General features: G+C 40.4%; 1 protein-coding gene across 1 annotated transcript in view; it reads left to right on the top strand.

Moving 5' to 3' along the window:
- The window catches only part of ROBO2 (roundabout guidance receptor 2), an 803,551-nt gene that overhangs the window by 52,103 nt on the left and 733,957 nt on the right, over nucleotides 1-17,491 (top strand). The gene's annotated exons all lie outside the window — the stretch shown is intronic.

Raw genomic sequence — 17,491 nt, 5'->3', positions numbered from 1 at the left:
TTGGAATCACGTATGCTAGCTAAAACTATTCAGTGCTATGATGTCCTTCATTTTCTTTTACTTAGATTGCAAATGGTATAAAGGCAAATCTCTCTCACCATAGTGTCAACCATACACATCCATAAGAATACATAGGACTGTATGAATATGCTCCTTCTCCAAGAAGTTGTACACTTCTGATTGTGGGGTCAGTAACAAAACTCAGAGTTGCCCTCACATTTGTTGGAGAATGCTTGCACATTTGCAAGCACACGTGGAGAAGTGTGGCTCAATGGTTAGAGAGGCAGACCCTGATGCAGAGGTCTGGCCCGGACCAGGGTTCAATTCCCGCCTCGGCGGGTCTTGGGCTCAATTTCCCCGGACCTGATAATTCTCGAATCGGTGCCTATTCTATGCATGGGTCCCACTCTGCAACTCTGGGCAATAGCTTGCTTTATCTCCACAACGGCCCCAACAGCGCTAGGATGCCTGGCTTCACCTTGGGGGTGCCCAGGAGTGGGCACTTCACAGGGAAAGGTCAGGAAGGGTTCCACAGCGGTATGTGTACAGCGCCTTGAGACCCCTTCGGGGATGATACGTGCGCTATATAAGCACTACATTTACATTTACATTTAACACACCCACTCTTTCTCCCTGACAGATTAGTAAAAGAGTAATGATGTTACCACTCGCTCCTCATCCTCCTCAAAACATTTCTCACTGTTCATTCACTTTTTCAGAGCTTCCTGCCCTACAGAGTGTCATGCATGTTCTTGTTCCAAGTGGCATCTCTATTCTGTCTGTAACCATTCCTTTTGTTGTGGTCCGAGCACACGTGATCATGGCAACTCTATTCCCATGTTTCTAGTGCAGTAATGTCCTTGACTTTACCTCCCATGTGGCCATCTGCAGAGATTCTAGCAGGACTCACAGTGCAATGCCTGCCTCTTTCAACGGTCGGTGGATTTTATCTCCACTTACTATTGGAATTTCCTTTAGACTATCATATTTTGATAATCTCCTGTTCATCCAAAAGTTCACTGTTTGTTGAAATGTATAGATTACCCTCTTTGCTAAAGCAAAGCACTGTTGATTGGTCTCTCCCAAACTAACACCAGTAAATTTAACATGCACTTTTGCTAAAAAGTTGAGTACTTGTTTCAGTCAATAAGCTTTCCAGTCGTGCCTCAACACTGGTTGGAGGATCACCTTGCTCAAGGCACCCTTGTTATCCAGCAGTGTACTACTTACATTATGTAAACTCCTTCCTGAATGGTTTGCTGTGCAATGACAACATTCAAACAGTGCATTTAAATCTGTCTTCTAAACATAAGAAGCAAAATGATCAAACTGGAAACGATTTAAAGGCTAGCCCACAATTTAAGTCCAAAAATCGAGGTTTGGACTTGTGATTCGTGATTCCAGCCTTTAGTGTCAAAAGGAAAGAGATTACCTATCAATTTAATAAAACGATTCTTTTGTTGTGAATGAATGGGTAAATGGCCTTCTATAGCGTTCTGAACTCTCTTGGACCACCTGGAACAGACATGTGCACCCAATCTTCCACATTGCTTCTAAAGGTGTTGAAGTTATATATGTTTATCTGATGGAATGGAATTCCACTGTCCATCTATGGTACCAGAAACTCATTTTTGGCCAATTGCACTGATAATGGGGTGGGGGGATGTAAAAGCCATCAAGCTAAGTTTCGTTTTCGGACCCTGACTGAAGAAGCACTAGACCAGTGTAAAAAACAGAGCCACGAAGATACTTTTTTCTAAATAACCATCTTTAAACAGAAGTCAACTTGGTACATAAAGTAAATCTAAGGATTTAAGGGAGGAGATGTGATTTCATTACCTAATGTTATGATTAGTTTAACTCCTGGATTTTGTGTTACCTGAAAGAAGACCACCAATCAGCTAGTAATACAGAAATCAACACTGTTGTACAAGTCGGTTCTAAAATTGACCATTATTCTTTTTCTCAATGTGAGGAGATGCTTCATCATTCGAATTTCAGAACTGTTTGTTATTGGTTGTCTTTTGGTTTTATGTCATCATCCATGATGAAGACGAGATATTTCACTTTCGTAGCTTTTAATAGCTTTGAACCCGTTCATGAAGCAATATGTAAACTCAATTTACTCTTCCTCTGCCAAAAGCCTACATCCATGGTTTTAATCCATATTGAATGGATATTTATACTTTCATGGTAATATTAGGTACTATAATTTTACTAGAAATAGTAGGAGTAGTTGCCCTTATCAATATGGGCACAGGACTTGGCATCCTTTTCTCAAATAACATTGTCAAAGGTTCTAGATTATTATTATATTTTAAATCCTTTAACTTATCTATACATGATGGCGCATATGCAAGTAAATCAATTAAACTGAATTAAACTTTACCTCAATTTCCTTCAACTAAAACTTAATTTTATGTGCAAAAATAACCCTGAAAGAGAGAATCCTGGGTACTAAAAACAGTTGGTTAGCATTTCCAGTTTAGTACTCATTCTTGCAATACCATGGTGTCTGCATGATTTATTTAGTAGGAAGTCTGTCTGCACATATTGACCCGAAGTACTAAGCAGAAAAAAACAGACAAATGCTTAAGGTATTTTATAGATATACATATTAAAGCTTGCATATGCCTCTGTGAAATAAAAAAAAATATGGAAACATATTGAAGGTCTTGCAGATACGATAATCTTCCATTTGCAGCAAAATATGGATAGTGGCTCGCCCATTATCTTGTTTACAGCTGAGAAAGCGGATTTCGCGACTTCTATCAGCCTTTGCAGTCGCGCAAAAAACACATTACCCTGCATTTTCATAGTTGGATCCATTTCATTGCTTAGTCGTGCTGTTCAGCCGCAGCGTGACAATTGTGGAATGGGAATTTAAAGTGATAGTCAATTATTTTAAGCAGGGAATGGTGCAAACTAGTCCCGTCGAATCATTATCATTTAAATAGATATGAGATGGGGAACGTGGCGTACGTAGGACAATACTGTATCCATAAAGTTGTTGAACTGGTAAATACCCCAGTTCTTTGTATTACAGATCACCAGGGGGCATTTAGTCTGTTCAGTTGCTTCATCAGTTCCACGCTACCCTGCCTCATGCTCCGTGCTGTGTGATTTCATGCAGTGCAGTGGCAATGTGCCATTCCCTGGGCCTTGTGGGAATATCCTGAAACCATTCCTTTGTTTGACAATCAGGCTGAAAAATACAGTGTTTCAAAATCCTGCTAGTGAAGAACATGTAATAAACACAAATGACATGAATGCACATGTGCACCCACACATGTGTGCACACACCCACACACTCCGCTAATGCAGTTTTTCTTTTTTATTATTTCTGAGGGCACAACATAAGGGAAATATAAATGCACTTTTGTTTTTTACGGAAACTCACATTTATATTTTGTCTACCACCATTTGAATCGATGAACTTGGGGGCAGATGTATCAAGATACCATTTTGCGATTCTCAAATAGCGATTTTTAAGGAATCGCTATTTGAGAAGTGCAAAATGGTATGTATGTAGAAATTCGCTATTTTTTAGCGATTTCTTAAAATTCCTTAATTGCGATTAGCAAATTGCCAATCGCAATTAAGGAATAATTTCCCATTCATTTCTATGGGCCAGGAGGCCCATCGGAATGAATGGGAAATTATTCCTTTATTGCGATTAGCAATTTGCTAATCGCAAATTGAGAATAATTACAAGGGTGCAAGGGTGTCTTAAGGACACCCTGCTGCACCCCTGAATTTGACATGTGTGCGCATATGGCGCACATACATGCCCTAAGGGCATGTATGAGCGTCACATGGCAGCTTTAGAATTTTAAAAAAGTGCATTTTGAAAAGAATTCGCAAATTACCACCAACTACAAGTTGGTGGTAATTTGCGATTTCTTAGTCAAAAATCGCAAAACTGAAATGCTTAATACATTTCAATTAAGAAATCGCAATTTGCCATTTCTTAAATGCTTATGCAATATTAAGGAATCGCAAAATTTGCGATTCCTTAATATTGCAAGGCTTTTTGCATGATACATTCCAAATCCCGTTTTTTTTGTCGCAAACGCTGCTATTTTGCGAATCGCAGCGTTTGCGGCAAAAAAAACGGATGATACATCTGCCCCATAGTTCTTATCTTATAAATTCTTCATTACGGCCAAAGGCCATAAAAGAATTCATTATAAACATGTCCATAAAATAATCTAAAATGTTTCAGCCAAATGTTACATAATTTCAATAAAATTGGCAATTGCAGTAAAACAATTTCAATTAAAACCTTTTTAAAATATACATGGAGTAATGTCTAATTATTCATACAGTCCGAGGTAGGTTTCACGGTTGCAGATATCTTGGTCATTGGTATATCACAATATTAGCCCCATTCTCTTCATTATTAGATTAGACCCACTATAAACAAATATCTTGTTAGCGCGAATATGACATGTGGTAGGGTACTTGTTGTCAGTACCCTCAGCGCCTCTTGATGTTTTGTGAATCCCAACAAATTACATAGTGGTCGAATCCATTTGCTCCTTACCCTATCATACGCCGGACAAAAAAACAAAATATGTGCAATGTTTTTGATGTTGTTTGTAGGCCCTAAAGTGCATCTAGTGCATAGAGAACAGGCAAGATCCTCCACCCCCCCCCATTTTGCAGTGTAGCTCTTAATCTGTAACGTGTTATATCTTAACTTTAGATACAGAATTCTTGCTAAGAACGGTTGTATATGGTCAAGGAAATCCTTGCGTTTCGGACTTGGCTTAATAGAAAGGAATTCACTTGTTAACCTTCCTAGTCTTGGGTCTGAGTGGAGTGCATTCAATATATATTGCCAATAAATACCCTTTAGATTGCCTTTACAACTTGGTGTTAAATTATGTGGTTTAGTCCAGTATAATTCAAGACCTAACTCAATCAGCCGTTTTTCGGACAAATCTTAACCACAGGAATATCCAATAATTCGTGTGCACCTTCTCTATATGCTAGTAATTCTGGTGCAGTCCATAGCTGTATTCAATAGAGCAGTGGACGCAGGGTTGCAAGATGACCTATTCGCTTCAAATTTAGATCGTGGAACATTGGAACAAGTGGTGTTGATTGGGGTAATCCTAATGATCTCCTTGCAAACTTGTTTTCCCCAGCTGTTAGATGCCGGATGTCGCTTGTGCCCCATAACTCTGATCCATACAATGCTGCAGCCTGAACCATACATTTATATATCTCAAGTGCTGGTGTCACAGCTTTGCTTGTAGTTGAGCTGTACTTCTTAAGGATTGCACCTGACCCTTGGGCTAACCTTAAGGCTGAGTGGTTTATTTGCTGGTTCCAGGCTAGTTTTGTGTCTAGTAATATGCCCAAATAAGTAAAATTAGTGGCATATTCTATTTTCTCATTACTGAGCACGAGATTCTTTTTAAGGGCCTTTTGTGGGTTTATGGCCATGCACTTAGTTTTATTTGCGTTGATTTCTAAGCCTTTTTCTGTGCAGTATCTATTAAACGCGTTCAACATGTTTTGTAGCCCCTTCATGGTCTGTGATATCAGAATGGTGTCGTCTGCGAAGAGCAGCGCCGGCACCAAATTCCCGTTTAGCCTTGGAGGATCGTTTGCTTGGTCGTGTAGGCGGTCCACCACATCATTAATATAGAGTGAGAACAGGGTTGGAGCAAGTACACAACCTTGTCTCACTCCTCTCTCTATTGGGATTGGCTTTGTTAATTCCCCATTCATACCCCAGCAGACTCTAGCATAGTTCCCATTATGTAACCTTTTTAGCTGTATAACCAAATTCAGGGGGGCACCTTGTTTTTCAAGTGACTCCCATAGTAAACATCTGGGTACGAGGTCAAACGCTGCTCTCAGGTCAACGAATGCCACATAAATGTGCCCCTTCCTGATTTTAACATATTTCCAGATAATACACAGGAGTCTGAAGACTTGATCTATTGTACTAGTACTGGATCTAAACCCTGCCTGGTATGGGGACAGTATGCTATTTGTCTCTATCCAGTCATTAAGCCTGTTCAGTACCTGCTTGGCATACATTTTTTGGAGTGTTTCTATCAGGCTAATTGGTCTGTAGTTCTCGGGTTTATGTTTGCTGCCCTTTTTGTGGATGGGGACAATTTCAGCCCCTTTCCATGTTCCCGGTATTGGGGCACCGGCCGATATTGCTTTACCCAGAGCATTAACATATGGGATCCATACCTTTTGGTCATGTTTGGAAAAAGTCACCGGGAAGTCTATCTAGTCCCGTTGCTTTTCCCGGTTTAATGGAGTTTATAGCATACTCCGTTTCTTGCAGTGAGAAGACGATCACCTCGCTGTCTCCCTCTATATCAGTAGGCCGTATTTCTCTGCTCGGCGCTGCAATGGGCCTAAAACTTGAGTACAAATCAGTGAAGTGGTTGGTCCAAGTCACAGAGTCCAGATAATGCTCTGTTCTTCGTACATGGTCCTTCCCACCCCTTGCTATAATTTTCCAAAACTCTGCCAATTTTTTTGTTTTTGCTGCCTCCAGAAGATCCAACCAGCTATTTTCTTCCCAATTCCGCTTGGCAGTAGCCAGTGCTTTCCGGTGTACATCCCTGGCACTCCTCACTGAGTCTGCACTTCCCTTCTTAATCAACTCCAGTAAGGCTGACTTAGATTTCCTACATTCAGTTGCGTACAATGGGTTTACCTTTTGTCCTGTCTTAAGGTTGGATTTCAAGTTTTTCCCGTTATTTTAGATGAGCAGGGGCTCTAACTTTCTAACCAAGGCAGTATGCATGGATGTTATGGACAGATTGTTTGACTCCAAGTGTGCAAAGTGTGCACCTACTATTTATCAAAAAGTGTTATAGATATTAGTCATAGTTTCGAGGCTACCTGTGATCTTCGGCTACCCTATAGATCTACGGTTATTCCCTACTAGGGGTTGCACATCATGGGAATCAATATTTGCTTGGATAACCTTCGATAGATGACCTATTACTTCCAAGCATAATGGTCGGTGATCGAAGTTGTCCCTCATTTTTATTTTGAAGCTCACTATTCTGCTCCAACTATGAATACTGTGCATTATATAGTCGATTCTCGACTGTGTACTGCCACCCTTGAAAGTATTGAGAGAGGCGGTTTCATCCCCATTATTGAGTACCCTTCCATTACATGAACATAGTTAATATTTGCCTTAAATCTGCTTCTAACAACATAGTAAGGGCAGTACGGTGGATTAAAAGCTAACAAGCCTGCCCTACCCATTTTATTTAATGCTTTGATAGGCAGACCTCCTATGTGAAAGTTTTCACATCCAGTGATGAGAGATTGTGTTTCTTAGTATGGCGGGTGCCCCTTGTCGCTTTTGTTTTCTTGAAACATAGTATGATCCTATACTACAAAGAAAATAACGTAAAGGTGCATATGGGAGTATTTAGTGCAGCTGCAACAATGTTTGCATGATTAGGGATTTTCCGCATTCGCCACATAATCCATCATGTGCTGCATAATTTGCAGATGTTAACAAAAAAAATATTTCTAGCTCAAACTGTTCAAACTTTAGCAAAAACGTAGTAAAACATGTTGCTGTGCAGTGGAAGGCCCTTTGGAAAGGTTGACTGGTCACCTTTCTGTAGTTTATTGCTATATTTGGGTGTTAAACTGGTACTAATGTGGTGTAACAAATGCCCAGATAGTGCTAACAAGTGCAGAAATGGCACAGCAAATTGTGCTGCATAATATGTCTTTTCTTTCCACATAATTTTCTCAGCCCACCACATAATTTATCCCTCCCCTGACGCATAATTCCATTGGCCCTGGCTATAGCACATGAGAAGTAATTCGAAAACAATGCAAAAATAATTCTATTTTCATGATGTACCTGTTCAGTTATATTAATTGATAGTCCAGTTGAGACCATTTCAAAACAAATTGTAAGTGAAGATGCTTTGGTTTCAATATCAATGAATATAAATGAGTGATTGCGACTTTGTTCAGTATTCAAAATTGCAATCTTAGTCGTACTGTTATGGTGTTTTTATTTCGTGTTTTATTTTTTGGCGGGGGTTATTCATAAAGTTTTCTCCAAGCTTTTAGAAACATGGGTGTTATTTAGTTTCGATTCTGGGGTGGGGTATTCATAAAGATTTCTCCAAGCTTTTAGAAACATGGGTGTTATTTAGACAGAAACAAGTACTTATAATAAATGATTATTTATGTAGCAATACTACAGTCTTGTATAAACACAGTAAATAACATTTACTTTTATGTTCTCTATTTACAAACCTTGAAACGGTGTATGGCTGACTAACGTCGCCTTGACAGGATTCAAACATTTGACCTGCAGCTCACAACAGGTGTTTACAGCAACTTGATAACTGCTCTCAGTGGTTATTGGTACTTTTCCACACTTGGGATCTTGTTTGCCTGGGTTATTTACCACAGGCAACAGGGTGGTGGTATTAGGGATCTCACATAAGCCATTTAAAATGGGATACTTGTCAGGAAAATATCTTCTAAGTGCATGGCGTACATCAGTAGACTTTTCAATGTGAGACTTTGGTGGAATAAATGAGTATTTAGTATTGTGGAAAGTGAGTGTTTTTTCCCCACTATCTTAGATTGCCTGTGTGACTGTTTTTGGAAATTGCTGAATAACAATCAAGTAAAATGTTGTTGTGTAGTTCCCTTAAAAAGTATACAGGATCTGCACGTTTAGACAACATACACTGTGGGATTGCTGTCAGGCGTACTCTGATCACCCCCACCGGGTATGTTGGACTTCTTGTACCAACTAGCTCACAGTGCCACTAGATTCTCCCATTACCAAGGAGAGAATAGTTCTTGGCAACCATCGAACATGACAACCCTGATTCCTCAGGACCATGGAAACAATATACTACCTTTCGCTCCGTCAATAGGTCTCCCCAGGGGTCCTACCTTGCTGTATTACTGTGTTGGCCTAAGGATGACGTCTGGTATGAACTTTGTACATAGGTTTTATACAGGAGATGGCAGTCCTGCTCTGCTTCCAAGAGCCCTCATGCACAATGTATGAGATGTCGAACTATGGAAAACCCGCGTTCTGAATGCAGTGTAATATCTAGGTAAAAGGTCAGTCCTTGTAAACCGTGACAAGTGTAATGTAGGGAAAGAATATAGGTGAACGGTAATGAGTGCACCAAGGCCTATATTATAGTATCTATATGGAATATAACAATGTCTAGTTTTTCCTTTTCCTTTGGCTGTTGTCCTATTGGAGCTCTGGCTAGGTGAGGGGAACAGATGTCTCCATGGTATGCATGATCCTACACACTTGCAGCCAAAAGTGGTGGTGCCATTGCCAGATCAACTACATCAATCCTATTTCCTCTGCCTCTTATATGTCTGCACCTGCACATTTCAAGCACCACATTTGACTTTGAAGATGACTAACCTGCCACAATGACCACCCCTTCATATTCTTCAAATGTGTTATTTTAGCTTAGAGAACCAGTAATCTTTTGTCTCTCTTCCTCTAATATATATTAAAGAAACTGTAGATTTCCAACTATCAGCACCATTTGTATTTTTTTGTAAATGTCAATTGTTGTTTGGGTGGCACCTAAAAATAAATACAAAGAGATGCTGGTGTTTAATGTATCTGAGAGAGATTGAAAGGAGGGGGAAGGTTTGATATGTCTATAACCCAGTCAACTTAAGGAACAAAAGCCTTAACCCACGCTTGGGTGTCCTCCTTCATCCTACCTCCCAAGCAATCCGGAGAGAGCCAGTGGTGACGGCTACAACCCTCCACAGAGAGGGACTCTTGAAGTGTTAGGCAGAGAAGGAGAGGTCATTTGTACTAGTAAGTGTAGGCGTGTTTGCAACAATGATCTGAAAGCAGAGGAAAAAGACAGTTAAAAACTACATCCTGGGTGGATCCTATAATATTTTATTCTTATCCCCACTTATTTTTTGTGTGTAAACTTTTATCAGTATGATCCTGCAATGTACATTCAGTTCCATCTTGTCATCATTTCTTCAGAGGTGGTTTACCTTTTCAATAGTCCAATAATACTACAGCTCTTGAAGCTCAAAGGAAGGACACTGAATTGGGCTGTCATATGTAAGGGGGAACAAACAGAAGAGAGCATTTCCCCATTTTCACTGACACTTTATTCAATATGGGTATTCTATATTGCAATCTATGTCAAAGATTTTATGATATTGTAAAATGTGGTATATTTCTATGCTATATTCTGTGAAATCATTGTCCTTTGAATTTTTATATATGGGGAATAGTGAGGGATGTGGCACATTGAACCCTTTGAACACAACAAAGTGGTGTTGCTCTTGGTGCAACTGGGTCTTGGAGAACCAGGAGGAAAATAGAGTTGATGTCTAATGGAGGGGTAGTCGAGGGGACATTCTCTCTCTGCTGCACTTTGGTCAATGCCCGCTCTGTGATAAAACTTAGTACTGAAATCTGTCAATTGATAGTTGGTACTAAGCTGGACTGCCTGTTCATAACAGACATGGGCAAGGGAAAATCCAGGGCCTGATTTGTTAGCAGCTATGGCTCCTGGCTACAATATGGTGAGATTAGATCGGATTCACGGAGGGGGGGTGGCCTTGCCATTATTGTTGGAGATTGGTGGAGTTGCTTGTTTGAGCCAGTTAAAACCACGTCTGTGGAGGGATGTGAGGTATGTTTTGTTTTAAGAATCAGGCACAACCTCACATGTTTTTGCGGGGTTACTGGTATACCGCCGTCCTGGGCCAAGAATACAGTTCATTTAAAATTAGAATCAGGTGTTGCAACCGTTCATTTCCTGCGCTAATTTCACCATTTTGGGGGATTTTCATGTTTATCTGTAAGAAAGTTGTAATGACACTAGTGCTCTTTTAGATTTGATGAATAGTTTTGTTTTTTTCCTGCGGGTGGCCTCTTCAACCCATACAGCTGGTCACATGCTGGATGGTATTTTTACCACATTTACGGACCTGTCAGTTAAAGATTGCCTGCCTCTCAGCTGGATGGATCACTATGTGGTAAGGTTTGTTGTGCAGGGCAAAAAGGAGGAAAAGACTGGATAGGATAGGTGTGCCACTTATAGAGGTGGAATCAAATCTACAGTGGGGAATTGAAGAAAGCTCTTGAGTATTCTCAAGCAAAAGGAGTTAGTGTTCACGGACAGACAACATAGGATATTAACAGTTGGGTGCGGTCACTGATCGATGAGTTAGCCCTTATTATTACTAAAATAAAGCGAACGAAGAAGTTCTCCGCCCTGTGGATTTCAGAGAGTTTAAAAGACCTTCAAAGGCAATGCCATAGTCAAAAACAGAGGTGGAGATTGTTGTGTAGTTCAGAAGAAATGGACAAACACAAAGAGGCAATTAAAAAATATAAGAGTACTTCTAAAGCAATTGTTATTCCCTTGAAAAAGAAACCGGGATCCAGGAAATTAGCACCGCTTTTTATAGATTCTGAGCATATACATTCCTCACAGAATTGCGTTAGGAGGAACCACAGCACTGAAACTGCTCTAATCGCAGCAGCACATTCAATTCACTGCCAAGTAGATAAAGAAGGTGCTGCTATTCTCATTATGCTAGATTTATCCGTAGCCTTTGACACCATCTCTCCCATGCGATTGGTGCAATGACTGCATCAGGTTGGGCTGAGGGGGTTCTGCTCTCAATCTTCTAGATTCCTTCATGGCAAAAAGGACCCAAATAGTGAGCTGCAGAGACTTCAGATCTAAATCTTTCCAGCTTCATTTTGGTGTTCCGCAAAGGTCCTCCCTCAGTCCCACATTGTTCAACCTTTACGTTGCCCTTTTGGCAAAACTAATACGTAACTTCGGCTTGCAGCTATTGTCCTATGTGGACGATACCCAAATCAGCGTCCCAATATCAGGTGATTGGGCAGGAGTAGCCGACACGTTTAGGTTGTGCATGGGGCAAGTCAGCACCTGGGTGCTAGAGAACTGGGTCAAGATGAATACCAATAAGACGTAGATTGTGGCCTTCGGGGCAGAGAATTCTGTTTGGTCTGATTGCTGGTGGCTGGAAACTTGCGGCTTACTACCTGTTCCTATAATCTCTGCTAAAAACTTGGGTGTGATTTTCGATAATTGACCCCAGGTTAATAGGACCATGAGTTCATGTTTTTGGAGCATGAAGAGCTAAGAGTATCGATGGTCATTGCATTTCATAACATCTCACCTTGACTACTGTAATGCTTTGTATTTGAACGCCAACCAGTATTCCCTTAATTAACTTCAGGTTATCCAGAATGCGGCTGTGTGGCTGGTTTTGGGCGTTCTTAAACATCTATCGGTGAGGGAGGGGCTGAGGACTCTCCACCGGCTCCCAGTGAGGAAAAGGCTGATGTTCAAATCTCTGTGTCTGGTTTTTAAGGACCCTTAACCAGCAGGGTTTCTACTCCGCTTTCAATTAGTATCTTCCCAGCAGACAGTTGTGATCGGCTGGTCAGAGGAAAGTCACTGTTCCTCATTATAGGAAGGCAAGATGGAGTGACTGTGCATTTTCAGTGGCAGTTGCTAGGTTATGGAACACTCTCACTGTACACATCACTAGTATTACCTTGTACTCTGTATTCCACAAGACTGTGAAGACTTGTCTTTTCTCACCACTTAAATTGCCTTGGCTGCACCTCCTCGTATGCTCCTGCCGATTTAGCACTTTGATGCCTTGGTTTAATGCGCTTTATAAATTCAAATACAATTAGAATTCCTTCAAAACTGTAGTGGCTTTAGCATTATGCAGTTGCTTATTTTTCCAGATCTCTAAAGTTGTGTAGCTGCTTAAGTCAGATTTTTGTGTAGCAATCAGTGCGGTTGTCATGCACACAAATAGCCATTACCAAACAGCTAGAGGGTGCTGGCCATATTGTCAATGCAGGTTCTTTAAAAGGTATCTGTTTTGCTAAGAAATCAGATTGCACATATAAATAGTAAATCATCTTTGGAGGAACACGTCATTGGTGCAAAAATGTCTTAATCTGCTTGCAGGAGAGAGGACTAAAGGCCACCAGCAATGAGTAATTTTGTACATCTGTTGTCCTGTCGTAGAGAGTGTTGCCACTTCTTTAGTATTTAGTAGCACTTTTCATGCATGGATCATGCGTTCCAGAGGGCGATATGAAAGCTGGTGGTCTTCACAAATGCGAAGCATCCATGACTGAGAAAAGAAGACCTTATCCTACTCAAATACTGACCACAGATTAGTGTTAGGAACAGAACTGACTTCAGAAGGAGTAAAGCTGGGAACAGGCCTGGCGGGATACAACTTTCTGACCATTATGTTACTCATGCCTTACTCCTCTGTTAGAGTAAACACACTGAACAGTCTTACTGGTATTGACATGTAGCTTCACTGAACCTTTTCACAAAATGATTTGTGTTCATGTCCCTCTAAATAATAATCACTCATAGTTTTCCTCTCTACATGGATATTCACTAACGTCCCAGCAGTAGGGGAGAACAACTTATGCCAAAAATCACAATAATTCATTGTAGTCACAAAATCTCTGTAAAATGTCCTACAAAACCTGATCACTAAATATGTTCCCAAATTAAACCATTTTGCTTAGGGTGAATGCTTCTTGCCAACCACATATTTTAAGAGATACAAGTCTGATGTAAAGCCACCCCACTCCAACTGACCAACAAGTGAACCATCGTGCATTATGGAAAGCTCACAAGTCATAACTGTTATTTAGGTCTCCCAAAGCTAAGGCACTTCACTACCACCACTGACTATGCATCTTGAAAGAACCTTGTGCTGCATACAAGCTCCTGGAATGTAATAATCATAGTTATATTAATGTTCCTTGAGTCCAACATTAAACCTTTACTTTCTTGTAGATATTGTCTCAAATGAACCATGATACGCGCCAGGATACTCAAGAGTAGTTGTGCGCGCTACAAATTCCCATATAACATAACATAACATAACATAACATAACATAACATTGCTTTGATTGTCAATTGCCTTTTCCTTTTTTTGAGTTGAAGGAAAAACCTCTGTTCAGTGTAGCCTATTGAACTGAAATTGATAGGATGGGTTAGTGTGTTTAAATATATTTGCAGCATCGGTTTAGGTCCATGCTAACCTCTATATACACTTAGAGACCCTCTAGAAAAATACTACTGTTAAAAATGGGTTGAACTTCTGTACCATGCCTAAAAGGTGTGTATCTGTCTTCATATATCGTGTATACAAACAAAAAACACTCACATGCTCACACAAACATTTTGTACTTTATGAAGGACAAACATTTTATGACGTTTAATGTGAAGATTACACTTGAATACCAGTTGTTTAGGTAACGCCCCCACACCACCCAAATAATCAAGTGGCAAGTCTGTTTAGTAATCTAATGGAAGGTGTCTAATACGCATAGACAAAACTTGCATATATGTAGAATTATGATCGTTATTGTTAATAATATTACAGATATTAACCTCTCTATTAATAGCTATCTCATGCCATTTTTTCACTATTTATATAACAAATAAACATGATACTGATGTAAAAATGTATGGTGTTAAATAAAATACACAGAGCACACAACAGAAGTCGCTCAATTACTAGACTGTGTTTTTACCAGTATGATTTTAATTAGACATGTTTAAGGTGATTGATTGATTCTTATCGGAAAACTAGAATTGACATTGATACATGCATCCCTGGAAGGAATGACAGCTTCCAATAGTTTATTATCCATAAGCTCATAATTGTACAGTCTATTTTAGAAGCCACAAACTGAACAATGCCAGTTCCAGGAGAAAACACATTTTCAGGGTCGGACTGGGACAGAATGACGGCCTGGGAACCAAAATAAATGTGTCTCCATAGTTTATCGGATAGCTAAAAAAGTGGCCGGATTTTGCAAGGGGCAGTTTTCAACTTGCAAATGCCTGCTGTTTAGGAATTTAACAAGGTATGGGAGACTGTATACATTTGTGCTTGCTGCAGGCAAGGTTTGTGGGAGTATCAGGGAAGTCAACCGTAAAAACCGTCCCAACTACCAATAAAACAGGCCAAAAAACTGCCATAAAACCAGCCCACACACTGACCTGTCACACCAGCCCCTCGGGCACTGCCAGATTTCCCTAGAGGCCAGTCCCACACTGCACATTTTTGCATAAAATAACTTCTGTCTTGCACATGTTGTATAGAGCTTTCTTCAACAAATATAAGATGATGGAAAACTGGACGGATTGGTAGAGACATCATTTGCAATGCATGAGTTATTTATTAAGGTTCTGGGTACAGTACATCACCTCCTCAATGAATAACCCATGACTTCCAGTTCCAGTTCTCGTCACTGCAAATGCTTCCTGCTCCTAAAGAATCATGTTCTGCTGCTAAAAGCATCTATGTGTTGCTGAAGGGCAATAATATGTTGCCATTATTGTTATGTCTGGCAAAAAGAAATTATTTGTAGATTTTCTCACTTATAATAGGATGCATAGAAATTCATATCAAATAAAAAAAAAACCTAAGTTATACATTAGGTCCACGTCATGTGTACCCTTCTCGTAACTATTAAGAACGCTTCCTCTCTTTACACACTGTAGGTGCTTTTGAGTTTTCTAACAACGAATTTAGAAGGGGACCTTGTTACTGGCTGTTTACATTTCTCTTTGCAGCTTAGCCTCACTTTCAACACGTATAACATTACCACTCAGTGGCGTACAGAACGAAGCAGATGTAGTGTGGGGGGGGGGGCGGGACGCCATCACTAAAGCAGAATTACTTCTTTTTGAGGACCCCACTGTTTGTTCTTTACGATGAAGCTCATAATTAACATTTTACCAAAATGCCATGAAAGAGGTAAAAGGTGGGGCTAAGATCTGGCCTTGGGGCTACAGTCTTAGGGAGGGAAAGAGAAATTTTGAGAATATGGAGAGAAAGTAGAGAGAGGTGGGGGATCAAAAAATATCACAGTGAGAACAATGAGGAATGAGAGTAAAAAGAAAGGTACAAAAGAGAAGAAAAATAGTTCTTAGGGGCGGAACAATCCCTCAGCACTAACGCTCCCCTCCTGAGAAGTAGCAGTGGTGGACTTCCTTGCTTTGTTTACTGTGTGCCTTTGAGATATGGTCAACGTGGAGGGTATTTTAATTTTCTTGCTACTCCCTTGTTACCACCCCTAACTCATGCCCCCTACAATAGGTTTTCTGCCCGCCTCCACCCACAAGCATGTCTCCTTGCTCTTCCCTCACATAAGGCTGCCTTTAGCTTTATCACCTGTAACCTCATACTACTTAAATATGTTTTCTGTCTGCCTTCACCCACAGGCAAATATTTGTTTGCAGTTCCACAGAAAGCCTTCTTTGTACTCGTGAAACTCAGCTCATAATCCACCATTGGATGTATGACATTACAACGTATGCTTTTACCACGCATGCTTTTACATCGCAGTTTTTACAACGCATACCATTACAACGCATAGCGCTTTGGGGTGCTGGATAGTGAATAGTTTAATTTACTATTCCAACTCCAGTCCCCGTGGATAGTAGGGAAGGTGTTAGATAGTAAATTAAATCAATTCCCTATCCTAGAGCGCCCCCCAGCGCAATGTGTTGTAATGGTTTGCGTTGTAAAAGTTGCGATGTAAAAGCACTGCGTGGTAAAAGTTGCGTTGTAAAGGATGTTTCCCTCCACCATTATCACCCATGGGTGATGCAGCCAGGATCTGTTCCCATGTATATTGCTGGCTTTACTACCCACAGTAGAGATGATATCCACAACAACTCAAGAGGCACTTATTCAGGCTCGTCACTAGACAGATCACCTCCCAGGGCTCACATGGAGAATTGAGGGGGGAATACATGCTGCAAGATTCTGCAGCAAGTTGGGCCAGCAACACCCCGGTCACCTCTGCTGACCTCTGCCCCTAATAGAAAAAGTTCTTTATGACATATTTTCTGATTGAATTATTGTGGTTCATCTAATTGTGGAAATCTAATGACAAAATACCTAATTGCTTGAAACGTTATGAGCTCCCTGTGGAACAGCATCTAACAGCATGCCATCGAGCAAAATCGGATGCATTTAAAAGCATAATACTTTATTGATAAACCATGGTAATGCACTTGATGAATTTGTCAGCCTGGTTCTTCCCTTGGTTCACGCAGCCACTGCATACTCTCATACTTTATAGGTTGACACCATTGGCATTCATGCCAAGAAGCTTCTTCAGCAGTGAGGTACAAGAGCTTTACGCCATGAGATGTCTATTTCATAACCGTACCTAGTGGTGTTTTGATGACTCCATATTACATGTGCATTTTAAGAGGTAGTACCGAGTGTCAGTTTCTTGGCACAGAATCTGAACAGCACAGCAATCCTGAGGTCAAAGGTTTCACTCATCTATTTACCCGACTGCTGCTATTGTCCATGTAATGTATTTATGAGAGTGATTTTCTCTAACAAAGCAACAATTTAAAGATAAGCATTCCACATCTATTTGCCTTGG

Source organism: Lissotriton helveticus, chromosome 8 (assembly GCF_964261635.1).
Source record: "Lissotriton helveticus chromosome 8, aLisHel1.1, whole genome shotgun sequence".
NCBI lineage: Eukaryota > Metazoa > Chordata > Amphibia > Caudata > Salamandridae > Lissotriton > Lissotriton helveticus.
The sequence above is the reverse complement of the archived record's forward strand: the minus strand, read 5'-3'. Positions and strand labels throughout refer to the sequence as shown.